At 36.9% G+C, this 19205-nt stretch overlaps 1 protein-coding gene across 6 annotated transcripts in view; it reads left to right on the top strand.

Annotated features, from left to right (window-relative positions):
• LOC126915831 (leucine-rich repeat-containing protein 24) overlaps positions 1–19205 on the top strand; it is a 292299-nt gene that overhangs the window by 237485 nt on the left and 35609 nt on the right. Inside the window, exon 1 of one of the 6 annotated variants that reach the window (XM_050720924.1) lies at positions 10441–11011. The exons of the other annotated variants lie outside the window; for them this stretch is intronic. The gene's annotated coding sequence lies outside the window, so the exon portion shown is untranslated. Of the gene's footprint in view, positions 1–10440; positions 11012–19205 lie in introns of those variants that run through there. 6 annotated transcript variants of the gene reach the window in all.

The following is a 19205-nucleotide window of genomic DNA, read 5'->3' as shown; positions in this document are numbered from 1 at the left end:
TGAATAATGGCAACGAATGGAGAACGAAGAATAGCTGGTTCTTACGTCTGGCCTTTGCGGTGAAATGTATATATGTTTAACGCCGATGTGTTTTACTGATGTATCTATTCTGATTGTTCTAGTACGTATTTTGGAAAGATGATTATTGAAAGTGGTATTGTTTAAGCGATTGTTTAAGAGAACTTGATGTAAGCAAATTTAACAAAATTAAATCTAATTGTGGAATTAAATAGTCTGGAAATTTGTTATTGAAATAATAATTGTGGAATATCGATCATATTTTTTCAATATGTGGTAATTGAAAGCAATGATTCACTATGACACCGAGTTAACTATTTCGCTGGAGATATTGCAACCGATAGATCCACAGATACCTTGTATATATTTGTATTAAAATTTTTAACATGATCGAAAGCATTCGGTAATCTCTTCCCAGCACCATTTCCGCATCTTCGCAATTGTTCCGCAGTCGAATTCCTATTGCGGCAAAATGAGCGCGTGTCCATTCACCGAAGGATGCGAGTAAGAACGCTTTTCACCGTTCGGAATCCTAGAATCTCGTTGGACAGTTGCACCAATTTCAGCCACGACCCGGCCATTACCGCGACTCGTATAATACGCGATTCGCATTCAGTCGCGATCGAACGATGTAGCGGCAATTTCGAAAAGCAGAGCCGTGGTCAACGGCGCTCGTTGTAATTTCAAGCGAATCTCGCGGCGCATAATAAAGCCACTTAGGTGGATGATACGACGCAAACCATCGTGTGTCATCGTATCGCGTCTGTGTTGCGTAATGGCCAGAAATAGCACAGACGTTTCCGTTATAATTTGAGTTGGATCGCAACTGCTCGGTCACAAGATTCACTTACGAATCATTTTGTATTATTTTCGTAAATTTTCTTTCGTATAATAAACGTAAGTAATAGTAAGATAGCATACATATGCATTTTGTCTAGCTGAACATAGAGAACTAATATGCATATATGTAGTTAGACAAAATTTACCTTCCTTCGGCTCATTGTCTTTTTTTGAACATTCTCTTACGAACCTAGTTTCCTTTCGAGCATTTCTCTATTAATAGACTATCAACGGCTCTCTCGTACTAATTAGTAAGATTTAACAAGAATCATAAAAATTTAAACTGAATTGAATTTAAAGAATTTAAGATACTTAAAGAATGTAATAGAGATCGTCCGCAAATAAATTTTCAATTAGTTAAAAGCAGTTGGTAATAATTGAATTTCGGCATTGCTTTATCCGCATGCCAGATACATTGCGCTCAATTATGACCTCAATGCTCGCCTATTTACGGATATATTATTTATGTTGCCTCGAGACGATTTACGCTATCGTGATTTATTCAATCGTTAAACGTTACAACTAATGCTAATTATCGTTTCATGAACTAGTCACCGACGGATAATTTATTTAATTCGTCCTACCAATGTTCTCGCGGCGCTATTGTATCGGTTTCGATAATTTCGCTGATTAACGTTCGGTCACGATGTTATCTAGTCAACGACACGGAACTCGCCGAGCACCCAAATCGATTTGTCTTTATTTCACAAAATAACAGAAGCATCGTGAAATTGTAACCGAAATTACCTGTACATTACCCATATAGCTACATGTTATAGAACGCGTGTCCAATTAATTCTATTATATACCATTAAAATTACCATCTTTTAACATGCTCGTGTATTTATAAATTGTTATTTGTATTTAATGAATTCAGCTAAGAAATTCTTAATTAATGTATTATATCGGTAATGTTGAAAATTGTTATTTAACCGAATAGTTTCAATATTCGGAAATGGCAGTGCAAATATTAGAGTACGACTCTCAACAAATTTGGAAAAACAATTTCGAAAGAACAATTTGATAGGAACGAGCGTAGTAGCAGCTCTGTAATAGAATCTAATAGAATGTGAAAGCGATTGTTTATTTTTATAGCTTGCGAAGTTCGAGGAAAGGAAGTTAAGAGATTTCTATGTAAAGTGGTGCGATCCACAATATGCAAAGTGCGATGCACAATATACAATGCGATTTCAAATTGTGACTTTTCCTATTCGCTAGTAACTACACTATGCATATAAAATTTCGAATTTCACTATCAAAAAATACTTTATTACTTTCTTTCAAATGATAACGATAATTTTATAACAATACTAGCAACAAAACCAAATCGTGTTCTGAAGAGCAGACCTCTATATTTTTGATCACAAAAATTTCAAACTAGCAAACCGCAAAGACGATTACCTCAAACCATCTCAAACCACCTTAAACCCTCTGGTTTCCACTTCAACCCCCAATTCTCGTGTCTCCTACTCGTTTCCTCCTCAATTCGCCGAAATCGTTGCTGGAACCCGTTTAATCCCTCGCAAGCCCAATATCAACCTTCTATCAAGCAGGTCCATCGTGTCACGGAATCGTTTTTCTTTCGTGCTTTACACGCGTTAAGCGTCGAGACACGCATTTGCTGGCGGGTATCCTCGACACTGCTGTTTGCGAAGGTCTCGAAAACGTGAAAGGTCCACGGGACCAGATACTTACGAGACCGCAGACGATGATTGACATCGTCATTAAGCCGAACTTCAAACGCACCCATGGCTGGTACGCGCGAACCCGTAGGCGACCGAACCCGTGTACACGCTCGTCGTGCATCTCTTGGCCCATGCGTGTGCATGATCGCTGGGCGAACATTGGCGCGGTGGTTGGGACGAGGTTGAAAGCGGAGGAAAGGAGATGGCGAGCAGCGATGGCTATAACCAGGGTCAGAGCCCAGAGCAGGCTACGATGGTATGTGGGTGTTTAGGAGGAGAAGAGGGTAGGGAGGAGCAAGGGTGTTCTCGATATGATTAATGCTTAGCATGCGTGCTCATATGCGGAGGACAGCTGTGAGTGACTTGCACTCCGCCCAAACGACGTCCGTTCGGCCAATGCAGCTCTGTGTGCACTCGTACGTGCGCTTACGTACGCGCGCGCCTCGATTCGCGACGCCGCGCGATACTATGTCCCGAATGCGCGACGTGTTCGACACGTATTAACTCGTATTACATCTATGATGCGGGATAGCTATTGCCTCTCACAGTACTGACACCTCCACGACGACGACTCCACCTTCTCCGTCAACCGCACGCACGCATGCCAACTCTATACCAACAGTTTCGAGCTTCTCTTTCAGTAGCGTCTCCCTGTGCATGTAGGTATGTGTCATTCTCTCTCTGTCTTTGTCACTCTAGGACCTACAGGCTACGGGTCGTCACGCCGAGATTGTATAGGACGGTGAAGTACCTGTGCGCGGGTACCGATTTAACGCGTCACCTATTTACATGTTGACGTCGAAAGGGGTCAGCGTGCCGTTAAAAAGCGACGTTTACGTACAGCGTACTACTACGGGTAGCTCGGTTCTCGTTAATCCGGCTGTTCCCTGTTGGCGAACATACAAACTTTCCCTGGTCGTTCGTTGACCGACCTTCGCGCACCGTGTACACTTTTGTTGAGGTTTTTCCCTGTTGTTTTCCTCGGTCCTTTTCTCTCCTCGTTTTCCCTCTGTTTTTTACAGCTTTGTCATTTTCACGTTTGGACCTTTCTTCTCCTCCTTCCTTTTTTTTCTCGTTTTTGTCTCTCGTCGGGAGAAAGGCGAATGATTGAAACGGCGATGAAAGCAACTGGATTTTGGCACGCTTGCTGGTTTCGGTCAGCAATTTTTATTCAATTAATTTGTTAGATGAAGAATGATTTAAAACTGTGGAAAAAGGAATTTACGGTTTTCGTTCATGATGCTATTAAACTACGTTCTAGGCTGTGGTATGGTTTAAATATTTCGCATCTGAAATATTCATTCCATAACATCATAACGCATTAACATTATTTGCAAACTTCATTGAATGATGATACTAATTCTGAGATTTGAAATAAATATATAATAACTAATAATCAATTAAGATTAAGAAACTCAGTTTTTCTCAACTTCAACTTTTTTCAAAAACTAGAGAAATATACAAAATTCTAAACTCCCTGAAGATTCTACTTATTACTTAAATATATTATAATATACATAATATTCACCAATTTTTTATATGCTAATACCACACGAGTAACTACAGCACATAAAAATATTTTTTATTCTTCCGAAAGTATGATGATCCTGAACCATCTTCGCTCCACGGTTTAAAAACACATTAACCCATGTACACCTCAATTTTATATCCTATAAACGTTTTCCACCCCAGAGCATGCTACCTAACTCTAACCTAATATCGTGCCTCGACTCAACTCCTTCTAATTATTACGTCATAATTAATTCCACGGCCGTGACATATTAATTCCTCGTCCACTTAGATCGCTTCACTCGTTCTGCGTTTTTCTCTTCCACTTAACCAGCATCGAGAGTTCGTACATTGCATCGCGTCGCTGTCGTTGTACCCATAAATTATATCGAACGAACACGTAGCAACGAAAAGGCACGAGGAAGGAAGGCTCGCGTAAACTATTAATCGATATTCCATTTGCATCAACTTCTGTGGGACACGCGTCGCGTCGCGGGTTTCAAGCACGATGCGAACGAGCGACTTTTTTCTCCACGCGCGTTATTACATCGGTCACGTAGCATTAACGATCAAGGAACATTGCAATGACTCGCAAAAATATTCGAACACCCATGTATGTTCAAAAGAGTAGAAGACCGATGATGTTTATAAAAAATTGAAATCTGCCCCGTCACGTACATCACCCTTTTGCTATGAACGCATTTTTTGCAAAGATTAGAAATTAAAATGACAAGATTTTAATTAAAAATAGAAGATTTGCATTTCTCCAAAAATCATGAAAATGAAACATCGATTATTTGAGAATTGAACAATCGAGTATTAAACATGTATCTGCGTAATGATATTAAGAAATGACTAAAAAGTGAAGTAGATTAGCCTGATTTCTGAGAAGCTCATATAATACAATAGACTGCTGAAACGTGCGTGACGTTCTCGCACGACAGAATTCGCTCCGCATCGAGTTTAAAACGCGGATGAATTCGCTTTGACTACCTTTGGGCGCGCGCGAGCGCACAAACTCGAGGACAAACGAGCCCCTGTTTCTGCCAACACTTTCTCGTGGCTTCGCTAGAGTCTCAGATGGAAAGATTGTGCCCGTAATTACATTGCTGGTTGTTTTAACGCTGACGAGGAAAGGGAACGTGCGCGGCTCGACAAGAAATGATATCGATCGTAATTCAAGAGCGCGCGGGAGTTGGTCGTTACGCGATACAAAAGAACAGTTTTACGGCTGTCGGGGTTATTACCTCTCTCGTCGGCTTCTTTATGCTACGCGTCATTAGAAGTCAAATGGAACGAGAAATATGGGAACGGATAGTGGTCTTCCGTAAAGTAGGCAGTGCTTAGAGATCGGTGTATGATTGAAGAACGTATGTGATGGAGAACGATGCGTGGTTTCAGGTTACCTGGATCGTTAAAATATTTTATTTATTCGTTGTGTATATTAATCTCTTTATCTTTGTCTTTTATTGTCTGTACTCTTTAGTTTGAATTTGACTCTGAAGGTTATTTAAGCTTTCTCTATAAGTACTTCTGCTATAACGAAAAATTGATTCTGTTAGTAAAATTATTATCGACTACTTGATAATTGGGCTGTATATTGTACATTCGTATTTAGATTCCTATTATGCACTCGTGAAGTTGCTACGACAAACGAAAATGTTGTACTCGAAGCAAATTATATAAATGTCGGAATATACGATTTAACGTAGCAATTTTTCATTAGAAACTGAATCTCAAAAAGAAGACTGAAAAATGCCACCGGCAATAATGTTTACCAAGAGCTGTTAGTGAAAATAATACAGAACAAACGGCGAGAGAAATAACGTTTCAAACGAAAATAAGCCATTTTACCATTATTCATTGTTCGACTAAAATAAAAAATATAAGGGAGACGTGTGAATGAGTTTTGTACAAGATAAACGTTATATATTGTAAACTTAGAAGACTGACTCGTTATAAAATATTTTTTGGAAAATATGGTCAAGGAAAATATTTTTTTATTGCTCTGTACTCATCCACTAAAATTATTCAATTTCTGCTCGAAACAGTTTTATCTGTCATCAGAAATAAAGGGGATTATTAAGTTCTGTTTTTAATGTTATGCTTTGATTATGGTAACTAGGCCAAGCTGTAACTTTCCTGTAATTGGATAAGAGAAAAGAGAAATTGGCGAAAAAGAAATTTGCATGATGTAATAATCCTTATCATGCTGCAACATAATTCTGTTACAGCAATTCTTCATTAAATAAAACTATATAATTTATTTGAATAAATCTATTTTACAGTTATTTTGCGTCTTATAAAATACTATCTTATAAAATAGATACAAGTGAAGATACTTTAATGCAGAAAATTGTTTGCGAAGCATTCGTTATTGATTCTCCTCCCTTAATTTCGAAATAATGAAGCAGTTTTGTATATCAGTTCTCGGAAGTTGTTAGTCATTTTGATTATGAAATATCTCATACTCATGTAATATTCACTGCATCTAATTTCTCCAATTTTTTATAATATTCACTGCACCTAATTTTTCCCATTTTTTGTAATATCCATTCCATCCAATAAAATACTTCATTTTCATGAAATGTTTAATGGAACTATTCTACTCGAGCAAGTTAATAAAAAGAACTAAAATCCAGACAGTGGAATAATCATTATTATTACAAAATAGAGAATTATAAAAAATAATCGTATATCCTAGATCGATGTAAAGATACAAAATCCTGTTAATTTTCAGCAAAAAGATCTAGGTAGATTTTTTTTTATATTGAGACGGAATTCGTACAATGTGTATTGTTCCATTGGTACCGGACTGACACGGTTATCTGGCAGAATTATGTCATTAGGCTGGTGAAGTAGGCCATCTTTTTCAAGCACAGAGCATCCTTGGAACGGGGCACCATTCAGCATGACTTACACCGCCAACATAAACTACACACAAAATCCATTTAAGCGTTTTTGAGTAAAAAGTTATTCGTAAAAATGGAAAGAGTTTCAACAAACGTGGGATACAAACAGCTCTCTCGAGGAGGTGGTTCACAATACGTTCTAGAAGAATAGGAAAAAGGAGAAAGAACGAAAAGGAAATAGAAATGGGAGGGGATAGAAGGAAAAAAGATTCCACTTTATTCTTTCGTGTTTCTCTGTATTCACTCTGCGTTCTCGCTCGATTGTTTGTCGTGCTTGTTTCGGAGATTGATTCGAAAAGATTTACAATCCCTTTATCCAGAGATTGTTGGCTGTACGTGTATATGCAACAATGGCGCACGATAGTTCCGTAGCGAAAGCAAACGGAAGCTGGTGATACTTGTTTGTTATTAGCAATATCTTCGAGAAGTTTTCCACTTGCTTACCTAGGAAAAAGATCGATAGAGCGAATTTCGCGAGGAAGGATTATTTGTGCGTGTTTTACTCTTTTCCATTTTCATTTCTAAGATGAAATTAAACAACGTCGATGTAGATATAAATATAGTTAATAAAGTGTGATAAAGCTAACGCGGAAACGATGAAACGGACTCTCTTTTCATTTCTATTTAGATGTTCCATTTAAATATTCATAGAATAAAGGAAAATATAACGTCTGATTTTTCCCTAAAATAATTGGATTTTATGAGTTAATAGTTTCTATTGTAGTTCACATCGCAATGAAGCTCGACAAGCACTTAAACAATAATAAGGGGAACTCAACCTAGAAACGGTAAGAAGCGGAACAAAGAAACGTGATTATATGTTGTGTATAACATACTGGATGGTAACTAAGAAAAATTATAACCGGTCACCAATGCTGCTTCAAATCATTCATCCTATGACATGACTGAGTACCGAGAAAACTAAAAAGCATGCGGTCATCGGATCTGTACGGTTTCTGTAGTATTTTCCAGAATGCGAACAGCGCGCAATGGAACTTGAATACGTAGTTATAAAAAGTCGATGGCCAGTTTCGACACGAAGTATCCATTGTAAAGGAATTTCCTACGGTACATTAGCGTCACGTCGGCACAAAATGCTTGAATGTCAACAGATTTTTCAATTTTATCAGCAATTTTCCAAATGATTTATAGATCGACTGCTGAAATCACAGAGTACGTATGGTACCGATAATAAATCTAATACGACAGGTGTTTTAACGACGCAGCCTACATCTTTCTTTCTTTTTCTTTCTTCAAACGTCTACAAAGGGAGGAAGTTGACAAATTGATAAAGCTGGACAAAAAGTTGCGCAAGCAAGGAATTAAGAGGATGGATATTGATCAATTTTTAAATAGCATATAGCATTCGGTTTCATAAAAGTGATCGAAGATATATCGTTTTATATCTCAACGTTGAATATCGACTATCAAGGAAATTAGAATAGGAGTTTCATAGACAACCATGAGAGGTTATTGATCATGTCGACAAATATTGACGATGCTTTCCACGTTGTTATTCCCTATATTTTCGATCTCTGAAGTATTTATGGTCATTTTACTTGCAAAAAAATATGATGCAGATGAAAACACGTGAAAGCACGTAGTGTTCTTACAAAATGTGAAAAAGCTTTTACAGAAATTTGACTAATTGTAAAATGGAATTAATTCGAGTAAATAGCTTGCTATACATAAAAGTATCATTGAATAAAAAATATCATCGAATATCAACAACATTTTAAAATGACGAAACGTACCCTATATCTTATATAAAATCTCAATATTCGAAGCTCTTTAACTTAAATTTAGAAAAAGAATTCTTTGAGTCAAGACGCGATTCTTCACGTATATTGAAACTGGAATTCTCTAAAATTGAAACTACGATACATTTTTTAATAAAGTAGCGAAACAAATGAACGAATTTTTCCTCAAAATCGAGCACCTCGGATAGGTTATTTTCTCTGCCACGAGCATGCCGTTTCGATCAACGGATAAAATAAATAAACGATGGAAAACGTGACCGCAAGTCGAATTCAACGAAACAAAATCGGCTTTGCTTCCTCGGTTAAACAGCACAGACGACGATCGTGGAGAGATTTTAACTGCAAAAAAAAAACAACTTTGCCCCCCTCCCTCCTGTGTCGCCAATTCATATCTTAAACAATAATCAGACACACGCTACGCCGAAGAAAGTATTTTCGCAAAGAAAGCATTTAAAAAGCTCTATGAGACCGTGTTTCGAACAAACACAAAGCTAGAACGAGATACGTTAGGGCATAGGAACAGAGGAGGAAAGAAATCAATGCTTTCTGTACCCTTTTTGCTTCCTTAGCTGCTTGCTAAAAAGGTCTTAATTTAATGACGTGTTTCTTTTAGCACCTTGCTACCTCCATTGTTTCTTTGCTCCCACACTAATGATACAAAACGAGATGAAATTCTGGTTATTTTTGAAAGCTATTTCTATTGAATTTATTCATTCTTTTTTTTTACGACGGCTTTAATAATCACTTTATAAATTAATCGTAAATTTATAAAATAAAATTGGAAACGGTAAAGAGGAACATATCGGATTGGTAATTATTCATAAATTTGAGTAAAGTAATAAACATAAAATCATAAAATCAGTAATAAACATAAAACCGTATTAAACACTCAAAACTCTAGTAGAACGTGTAATAATTTTGCTGTTTATTATATACTGTCATTTGCACAGAATGCAAACATATATACCTCCATACAAAGGTTACCAGGCTTATATATATGTATCCTTTGTATAGAGGACAAATAACGGTTCAATGTGGGTTTCAGAACCCAAACATTGTTCCAATTAAATTATTGAATTAAAAATACATTAAAAAGGGATAAAATACAATAAAGATTATATGAGGGTATTCCTACGTGGGTACTCGGGCAGCGTCTACCGTCTATTGTTCATTTGTTCCAGTCGGACTGGAACAGATGCCGCGTCACAAAAATGATTGTAACTCATAACATAATTGAAATTTTGAAAAATCCTTTTAATAGCATATTCTTGAATGTTTAAACTTTGGAAATATGAAAAAAATTCTTCGATTTTTTCAAATTTGTAGACTAGAATACCCCCTTAAACATTCTTATAGGCGACACCACGTAAATACATGCGTTACAACGGCGAAAATAAACGGAGAGTACTACATACGATCTGCGGTAAATCTATAGCTCACAGACAGAAACGCTAATTATAACTGGTAAGCTACAGTCTACTAACTTTCAATGATTTTTAGTTTTATGTAATATTTACATTTGTGTAATTTTAAATTTTATGGTATTTATTTTTGTGGTTCTTTCAAAAGTACTCTTCAAGACACCGTACACATTCAAGGTTTCACTTAATTAATTTTTAAATAAAGTACGTAATAAAAGTAACACATAATATTACCTTCCTTTATTTTTTTAATTATTTGAATACTTTTATGGGATCCTGCAGTCAATACTGCTTATATGACAGAATAATCACGCATAGATACCAGTTACAGAATTGATTATTGCGACAGAAGCAATATATATATTTACTCTTAAAAACACCCAAACGTTGTCGAGTAAAAGTGAAAAGACTAAAGTGTAAAGAGCAGGCAACGGTAAAATTTCAAGAACTACCCTACCTCATGTCTGTGTGGATCTTATTTATGGTTGTAGACCTTTGCGAGCCAGCTATAGGCAGGAACAATAACCAATCAATTAAGTGTACTTCTACCTCTTCGTTCAAGCACCGAGGAAGAGAATTCCTGCCATGGTGACTGTCTTCGAGAAGTAAACAGTTTCATTCTAACGTTGGAAGTAGGAACATGGATACATACATAGATGTTTTCAAAGTAAGAACGAAAATACGTCCAAGAGTGTGCGAATCTTGAAAACAAAAAATATTTACGATCGGTTGATGTGTGTGATGTGTGTTGATGTGTTGTGTTACAGTTTCTTTTAACGTGATCGTTAAAGTCATGTGTTTATTTGACGATAAATTGAACGTGAAAAGATAATCTATTCGACATTTAAAAGTGCATATAAGAATATGTAAGTATTTCTAAAAAGTTAATTTTATTTCAAAATAAACATGCAGATGTATAAGTGTATTCTTACAGATATTTGAACATAACATTTTATAGAAAATTTCGACGTACAATAGTACTTGCTTGTTTCGAAAACTTCATCTTACACCATCTTATTATATGACCCATGGAAATCCGTGTCAGAGAATTCAGAGTATACAGCGTGTTGGTACAAGTCCGGCTTTGCACGTGGTGTGGAATATCTGAATAATATAGTTGCTATATTGTGTTTAAATTGCGGCAGTATTGCGTCTGACTTGTGTTTGAATATTTGACGTACGTGCCGTGTGTTTTCGTGTATATATATAACAAAACGTTTGGATAGTATAAATCAAATATAACGTACACTATACATGGCTGTTACGGAAGGTGACTTATGTTCCATTTGAATGTTTGAATTGTGAATCTGCTGGACTCGTAAGTTAAACAAAAATATTCCTTTCATCGGTTCACGTTGAGAATAATTCCGAATAATTGACGTACTAGTACCGGAAAGCAGAATTCCTACGGTCCATTAGATTTATTGCAATGTTATTACGTTAGCGTGAAAAAGTACGACGTCCTGTAATATAGAGAAGTGTAAGATAAGTGGATTACAAAGAACCGAACAGGAGGTAACGACTGGAGCCAATTTTCCGATACTCCTAATTGACGTTCGTTTAAATCAATTAAAAAAAAGGAAGCCTCGTAATTGGCTGAACCTTAAAATCTGATTTCAACCGCGTAAAAGTGGCTGGAATAAAAGTTACTTCACTGGCTTACTATACTGGCTCTACCAGGTTTAATCACATTTTTTGTTGTACTTTTAAATTGAAAAAATATCTGATAAGTAGAGATCGATATTTGTAATATTCTATTCTCGGATTCATCGTAACTTTTACTATATTAATTTTCATTTTAATTTCAGTACAATAATCTAACATAAACGCTTAAAAGTACAGAAATTAATAAACAGAAATGTATAGAAATTCAAAGTATAAAATAGTGATGCAGGAAGATTACTTTTCCAAAAGCAATCCAATATCAAAAGCAGAAATACTCTTATAAATATTAGCCTTCTGATATAATATCTCGGTTTACAAAAATATCCTTCTCATATACAACTAATATCTTCTATTTCGATACTAAATTCCATCTTTGAAAGTAACTATCACGCTTATCCCAAAAGGTGGATTCATTAAGATAAAACATGAATCGTGCAGATTCAATAATAATCTTCAATAATCCGAATTACCGTAAATCCTGATAAATTTCGAACCATTTAAATTAATTTCCTGGAAAAGCAAATCGCATTAAAAACAAGCTCTAACGGTCCATCGATATTCGTTGATCCCTTTGACGATGATTCGAAATAAATTAAAGGTGAAATCTCATCGAGAGGCGTAAGAAAGAGGAAAAAAGTAGAGTAGGACGAAGGCAGATTACGTGAAATCGGGGGTATCGCGGTGATCGAATTCGATTTGCAATGTACAAGGATCGGGTCGGGAGTCGGGCCAATTGAAAATAGTTCGGTTTCAATCCAACCCATCTCGGAACTTCCCGAATGCTCCTGAATAAACACTGACTTTCTGTGCGCGAGGCTGAAATCAATTCAACGGAACAACCGAGGCGTGTTAAAGGTGGCTTGAACGCGACAGAAAAAACGGACGCGGCCATCCACTAGTCAGATAAGGAGGTAGAGCGGGAAAATTTGAACGGAAGGACCGCGAGAAGATCGAAGAAGAACGAAGTCAAGAACCGTCGACGCGTTCTATCCGGTTGAATAAAAAGCATCGCGTCGGCCAAACGAGATGGAAACTTACCGCTTCTTCCGCGCCCGTCCCGAATCGCATTTCGGTTTCGCTGGCAGGGAGAAACCTCCTGGAAATCTTGTTGCGCATGCTATCGATAATGCATCCCCCTAACATCGACTTACTGACGCAAGAACCAATGCACTCGTGCCACTTCGTCGATTCTCACGCGGTAAACTCGCGTAACAAATCCCTCCATTCACCGGATAACTGGTGGTACGATCCTTTCTTTTTGGATAATCTTCGAATTGGATGAAACGGTTCGGATGAAGATATAATAAATTCTGTATTTTTTAATCGACTTCAGTTTTAGTTGAGGATTCTTCTAATAATGTTTTTGGAATAAAGTAAATTTTTTTGCTCGTGAGATTTGGTATCTCGGTGTATATTAATCGCTATTTGATAGAAGAAAAGAATCATATTTAATTAAAAAAATAAATCCTTCGAGACGTAGAAGATAGAATACACAAAGAAACATCTGTGCCATTCGTTAAATATTTGCGAAAGCTCTGCGAGAGCCAAAAACGATATCGAATAGTAACTCACGTTTTTTAAATTATCGAAACGTAGAAATACGTATCGATATCATTGAACATGCTTGCGATCGACGCGCTAATTTAATAATCCAAAAAAGGAAGAATGGAACACAGAAATACAGAAAGAACAACGGCGACTCAGGCAAAACTGTTATAGCCGGCGTATTGTTTGGTGTCTAGCAATAGAAGACAGCTCGCACCATTAGACCGCGTTGTGTTTCGACTCCGACAAATATTTGCCGACGGTGAAACAGGAAGACTGACATAGCACGCGTCGTGCACACAATGGAAAAACCAGCGTTGCTTCGCGATATAAGGATCGATAGCGTGTCGGTTATTTATATCATGCTCGTTAATCCATCCCGCGATCCGTCGTGCGACCCGATAATGCGTATAATTCGACTATCGGTAAATCGTTGCCAAGGTTGGTCGAATAACCGCGCGAGATGGACGACATCGAAAAGCGCGATGGCGGATCCGGTCTGGTAGCCGACGACACGAACATCTGTAACATGCCCGCGTTGCGAAGAGACACGGGAGATATACGACCAGTTTCGTGCGATTGTCGGATTCTGTTCAAAAGTGAGGGAAAATTTGTTCTACAGAAGCGAACACGGAGGAAAAATGTTACTTGTTAAAAATTCCACCGACTATCATATCGTATCGTATAAACGCAGTAGAATATGTATATTATTTTATTTCTGGAAGTTATTTTGACGTTTATTTTATTAGTTTGCGTATAATACCTTTATACTGACTGAAATAAACCTACTATACGGATTATTCGAATTTTCTTTTGTTTTTGATATTCTTCCTCGTTGAACCTGATGCCGAATTTACACTATTTCGAGGAACCGACAGATGGACGTTGCTTTCATCTTCGTTTTGTACGCGACAAGCGAAACAATGTAAATTCGGCTTAAAGTACAGATATTTTCTCATTCCTTCCTGTTATTAGGTACACCAAGGACTAATAATGTCTCTATAGTATACAACAAATTTAATTATTTTGTGTAAAGTTCGAGATTGAAATAAGTCGTCGTTGCCTGAAAAAGGAGGTTGAAATAATCTGAATGGACGATGGACTGTCAAATAACAAACGTCACTGAACATGACTGATCATTTGAGTTTAGCAAAGGCATGACTTACCAAAGGAGTTGCTTTTACACAGAAGCTTGCAATTTCTGCTCGCTTTGATTCGTCGAAAGGGACACTATCGTACAACGTGAGACGCTTACTAATGACTGGTTCCTCAGAGACACGGATCTTTCGTGCTTCTATGCTTCCGAGTTACATCGTTATACTATACAATGCTGTTCACTGTCGTATACAATGTTTTTAATGTTTTTACGCCGTTAATTTTTGTACTTTTTTTTGCAACAGCATGATGCTGTTTTAGCTTCCATATTACACCACGTCCCAATTTTTTCCCCGCCTAAAAATATCGTGTCACATATTGCACGATTTCTCATTTTTTCTATTTACTTCCGAAAGATTTTTATGATTTCGAGACATCAATCTTACCATTTTTAATTCCGCTATAGAGGCATAGACGCGTTCTCCGGGACAATGGAAATTAAAAATTTCCTTACTTCTGCTTAAACCGAACTTCGCTAAACTCGTACTTAATGGAGCAATCGTATACTTTAATAAAAAAATTTCCTGTAATTCGATGTATTTAATGGTGTACTAACATTACATTTTTTCTAAACATTATACATCTTCTATTTATGCTTAATACGTGACGGACAAACTAGAAGAAATATTCGACTCCTCCATTTGCACCTTTCAAACATCCTCAACATAAATCATTACGACAATGTTGCTTATTCTCAAGAAGATTCTTTTCCGCTTATACACATATACTGTTCTCCCTATTTTGACGTTTATTTCTTGCATGCCTGACTATACTCCACAAAATTTCCTAGTTACCAGCACACGATCATGGCCAATTCGGATGTAACTCGAATATACTCGAATATAACATCTCAACATTTTCAACGGACGAATAACTAAACAGCGAGGAAGAAGCATTTATTCTTCTTGCTTCCTGATGGTTATGGGTCTTGCGAAACTCCTGCAGCGCATAAGTATGCATTTCTGCAGCTTATTACACGTATAAAGTATCCGATTTAACGTCGCTTTATCTTTCTTTCATCCCTTCCTTTCGGTCTTCCGGCGCCGTGGCTGAGAATCGTCGCCGGCCGCCAACCTCCTTCTTCTTCTGCTACGTTTCGTTCGTTCCGCGGTTTCGTCTCGCTTTGTTCACCCGGTTCGGAGGCCACAGCGTGCTTCTCCTGACCTCTTTCTTCCCTTTTCGTACCGGGAGAAATAATTTAATTCGTATTACGACCGTTACCGCGGCAAGAAAAGCCACATTGTCAGCGCGTAGATGTTCCGCATTTGAAATCGAGAGAAGAAAGAGGAATTCGTTGGTTGGTTACTGCCGTCGCTGCTACTGGCTGCTGCTGGCTGCTTGGTTGCTTGGTTGCTTGGTTGCTCGTTGGTGGCTCTTTTCACGCGGCGAAGAAACAGTCTGAAAGAAAAGGCTGCTGCGGTTCTTGCCTCGTAATAGACGTTGCAAACCGAGATTCTCAGAATTTCTACTGATGGAATATGTCGAAAATAGAGGACTTTTGAATAAGGCTTTGATTTCGTATACTGGGCTGCTCGTGTGTTTGTAAATGCGCCAACCGCCACGATAAGGTTTTGTTTCGAGGTGTGCTCTTTCTACCTCTCTCCCTTTTTCTCTTTCTTTCCCTGTATAGATCCATGGCTTGAAAGAGCTTCTTGTTGTTCGAATTAACTTAATTTTCAATTTTTTTTTCTTTTTGGTCTCTCTTTCGTTCGAATTTTTAAACAAAGGCACAGACGGCTGACAAGACCGTAGAACCGGCATCTTTGTTTCAAATTTTACTGCTGGCTGTAGGCTATATCGGAGAAAATGAGCATAAATATGGAAGAATTGCGGTTTGAAAAAAATATGCTCTAAGAAATGGGAGTTTGATGTATTACCCAAGAGAAATATAAACGTTTTACCGTGTTTTACTCGTTAGTTTCAGTCATAAAACGAACTACATAGCTCTTTTAATTTGTTTATCAATTATTACATGTTTCCAAGTCCTTTCAATTTATTTTTATTTTTACAGCCATTTACTCTGTGCCACGATGGCATTAATTAATGTGTAATAAGATGTGCTTAGCAAGAATGGTGTACGAATTCACTTGAAATAAACATTTACCTCTGTCTAACCGTCCATAAAATTATTGAAACTGGATTTCCGTGAAATAGATGGAATTAACTGTACGCAGTTGGGTGTAAAGTTATATTTTCGCGCCTCAGCAATAATTGGTTCCATAATGTCCACCAGCGAAACTAGTAAGAGAACTCGGTACAGGCTATGCTGTGTCTTCTTCGATGACACCCATTACGAGCTCTTCGTTAGTAAGCCACGGTAATTAATTATCATGCTCCTATGAAGCTGGCGAACGCTACAAAGAGAAAGCGTATCCATGCCTGATTTCTCCGCTTGGTAACAAAGCGAGAAGTGCCCGCGTTAATTATTTATTTGACCGCGAAAACATGAATTGAAGTCTCTGTTCTAATTCATAGCTCTATCATTTCTCAACTGTGACATATCGTAATAACATTATATAAAATATTTTTTTATTATGAAATAATATATATTACGTATTGCAAAGAAGTAAAGGATGATGCATGTATGGACAAAGGAATTCTTTGAACTTTTTCGTTAACGCGTGGATAAAGGAAGAATTTATATTATTATTAGACGAAATTATTGTATTCATTATAGAAAAGAAGTTATACTTCATACATTAAATAGTAACTAAAAATTAGATTAATACGATCGCATCTTTATAGAAATAAATGACCATAAATTCAGTGATCAAGTAATATCCGGCTTAAGGGTGCTTGTTAAATAATTAATCAAACTTCCATAAATGTTGATTAAAGTTAAATAATTAATAGGTTCGGGGAAGTTGTTTGTTTGCAGGACGTAAGACCGGTAGAACTTATGCGCTGCATTACACATGCCGTATCTATAATAAATTAGGTCTGCATTAACGTGGATAATGCACAGATTACAACCTACTTTCCATTTTAAACCATAATCTGCTGATTAAGAATTCCACGTAAGCGCAACTCGATATCGGATCCTATAACCGGTTTTGTTCTCTTTGTCAATATTCGTCATATCATTTAGCATTAAATTACGAAGACAATGAACAGAATAATAACATGAAAAATCCAAGGAAAGAGATTGAAGATGAAAGAATATTTTCTTTTCTTTCTAAAATCTTATTCTCCCGAATAATTGAGAAAATTAGTTACACTCATAGAGATAGACCTTCTCTAGCGGTTAAAACGAACAATCGGGGATAGTACGAAGGAAACGAGGTAAAGGAAATTAAGGAAAGATTTATTCAATAGAGGCTGGTCTGGACAAAGGGTTGTTAGGCCTAAGATAAAAACATCGTTCAAAGTCAACGATTGAGTGAGAACATGTGGGAAAAAGGAGATTACTGGAAATCCCGTCACCGGTGATTGCTTAGGCGAAATAAGGCGGGCGCATCTGTGCAGAATGTTTATGACTCGAGACATCTGCTTGACAGACGTTATACTTTCACGGGTACTTTCCCCTGCACGTCGGCAAAATAATGGTCGTCAAAGTTTATGAAGTTTTGTGGCTTATGGAAGGTCCCTACCGTTGTTCAATTTCTCTTCGTCCTCTATGAATTTTTTGAAAGAGTTATTCCAAAACCACGAACATACTAAACTATTTAAATCGAGTTAGCTGAACAACTAGGTATAACATATCACATTTGTTGCTTCTTTATCAATCGACATCACAAATATTGAAAAAGATAAAATATTTTTTATAATTACACTCGTGTGAAATATCTCTAAAACTGAACTTCCTTGTCTTGATAACGACTTACAAGTAAAAACCGCGCTTCTTTTTGTTACATTAAAAAAAGAAAATAGACTCTGCTCTAATTTAAGAGAGCGCAAGTGTTGCGGAGAGAAGATAATTCAAGATGTCCGATAAGGAAACATAAACCATGTGGCACTGTACGTCTTTAGAATAATTAAATACCTCGATTGGAAAGATGTTCCTGGATGTTGGAAGGCTAGATTACCTTCGTAAAATCCTGTTTCCTCAGGCTTTTCGATTTTGCCCTATAAATGAGTGCTTGCTATTCCTTGAAGACAGTCCATTACAAGACGGAGGAAGGGATGAGAATAGATATCCTCGAAAGACCTCGAGTCCTTGCGAGCTCACGTCCAATCAGATTCGATCGATAACTCTCAGATGTTATTCGTGATAGCGTATTCAATTAATATGGCTATGAAAGTGGAAAGCACTTTGTTATGACTTTGGGCAATATCTTCGAGTCTCTTATTGCATACCCGTCTGCTATAGAAACTCTGGCAGATCTTCACTGGCAAAGATAAAGTGCTGGTATTTAATGTTCGGAATTTTAATGATAATTTCCGTAAGCTCATCGTACTAATAAATTCTAAAATTTGAATTCGATTTTAACTAATCCAAATTTGTATAAGTCACATTTACAATTCTATATTTTTCATATTTTATGTTTAGTGATATTTACTGTAAATAAACAGCAGGGTTGATCAAATTTTTAGTGATTACTAGTGATTTTATCAAATAAATATGTATATATTTTATATTCCTTTGCAGTACGAGATTGCGTTCGATATTATTGAAAATAAAAATTAATAAATATAGGAATTTAATAAATAAATTGCAAACGTCCGCAAAATAGTGATTGAATATTCTGGAAATGT

This window comes from Bombus affinis, chromosome 4 (assembly GCF_024516045.1).
Source record: "Bombus affinis isolate iyBomAffi1 chromosome 4, iyBomAffi1.2, whole genome shotgun sequence".
In the NCBI taxonomy this organism is placed as follows: domain Eukaryota; kingdom Metazoa; phylum Arthropoda; class Insecta; order Hymenoptera; family Apidae; genus Bombus; species Bombus affinis.
The sequence above is the reverse complement of the archived record's forward strand: the minus strand, read 5'-3'. Positions and strand labels throughout refer to the sequence as shown.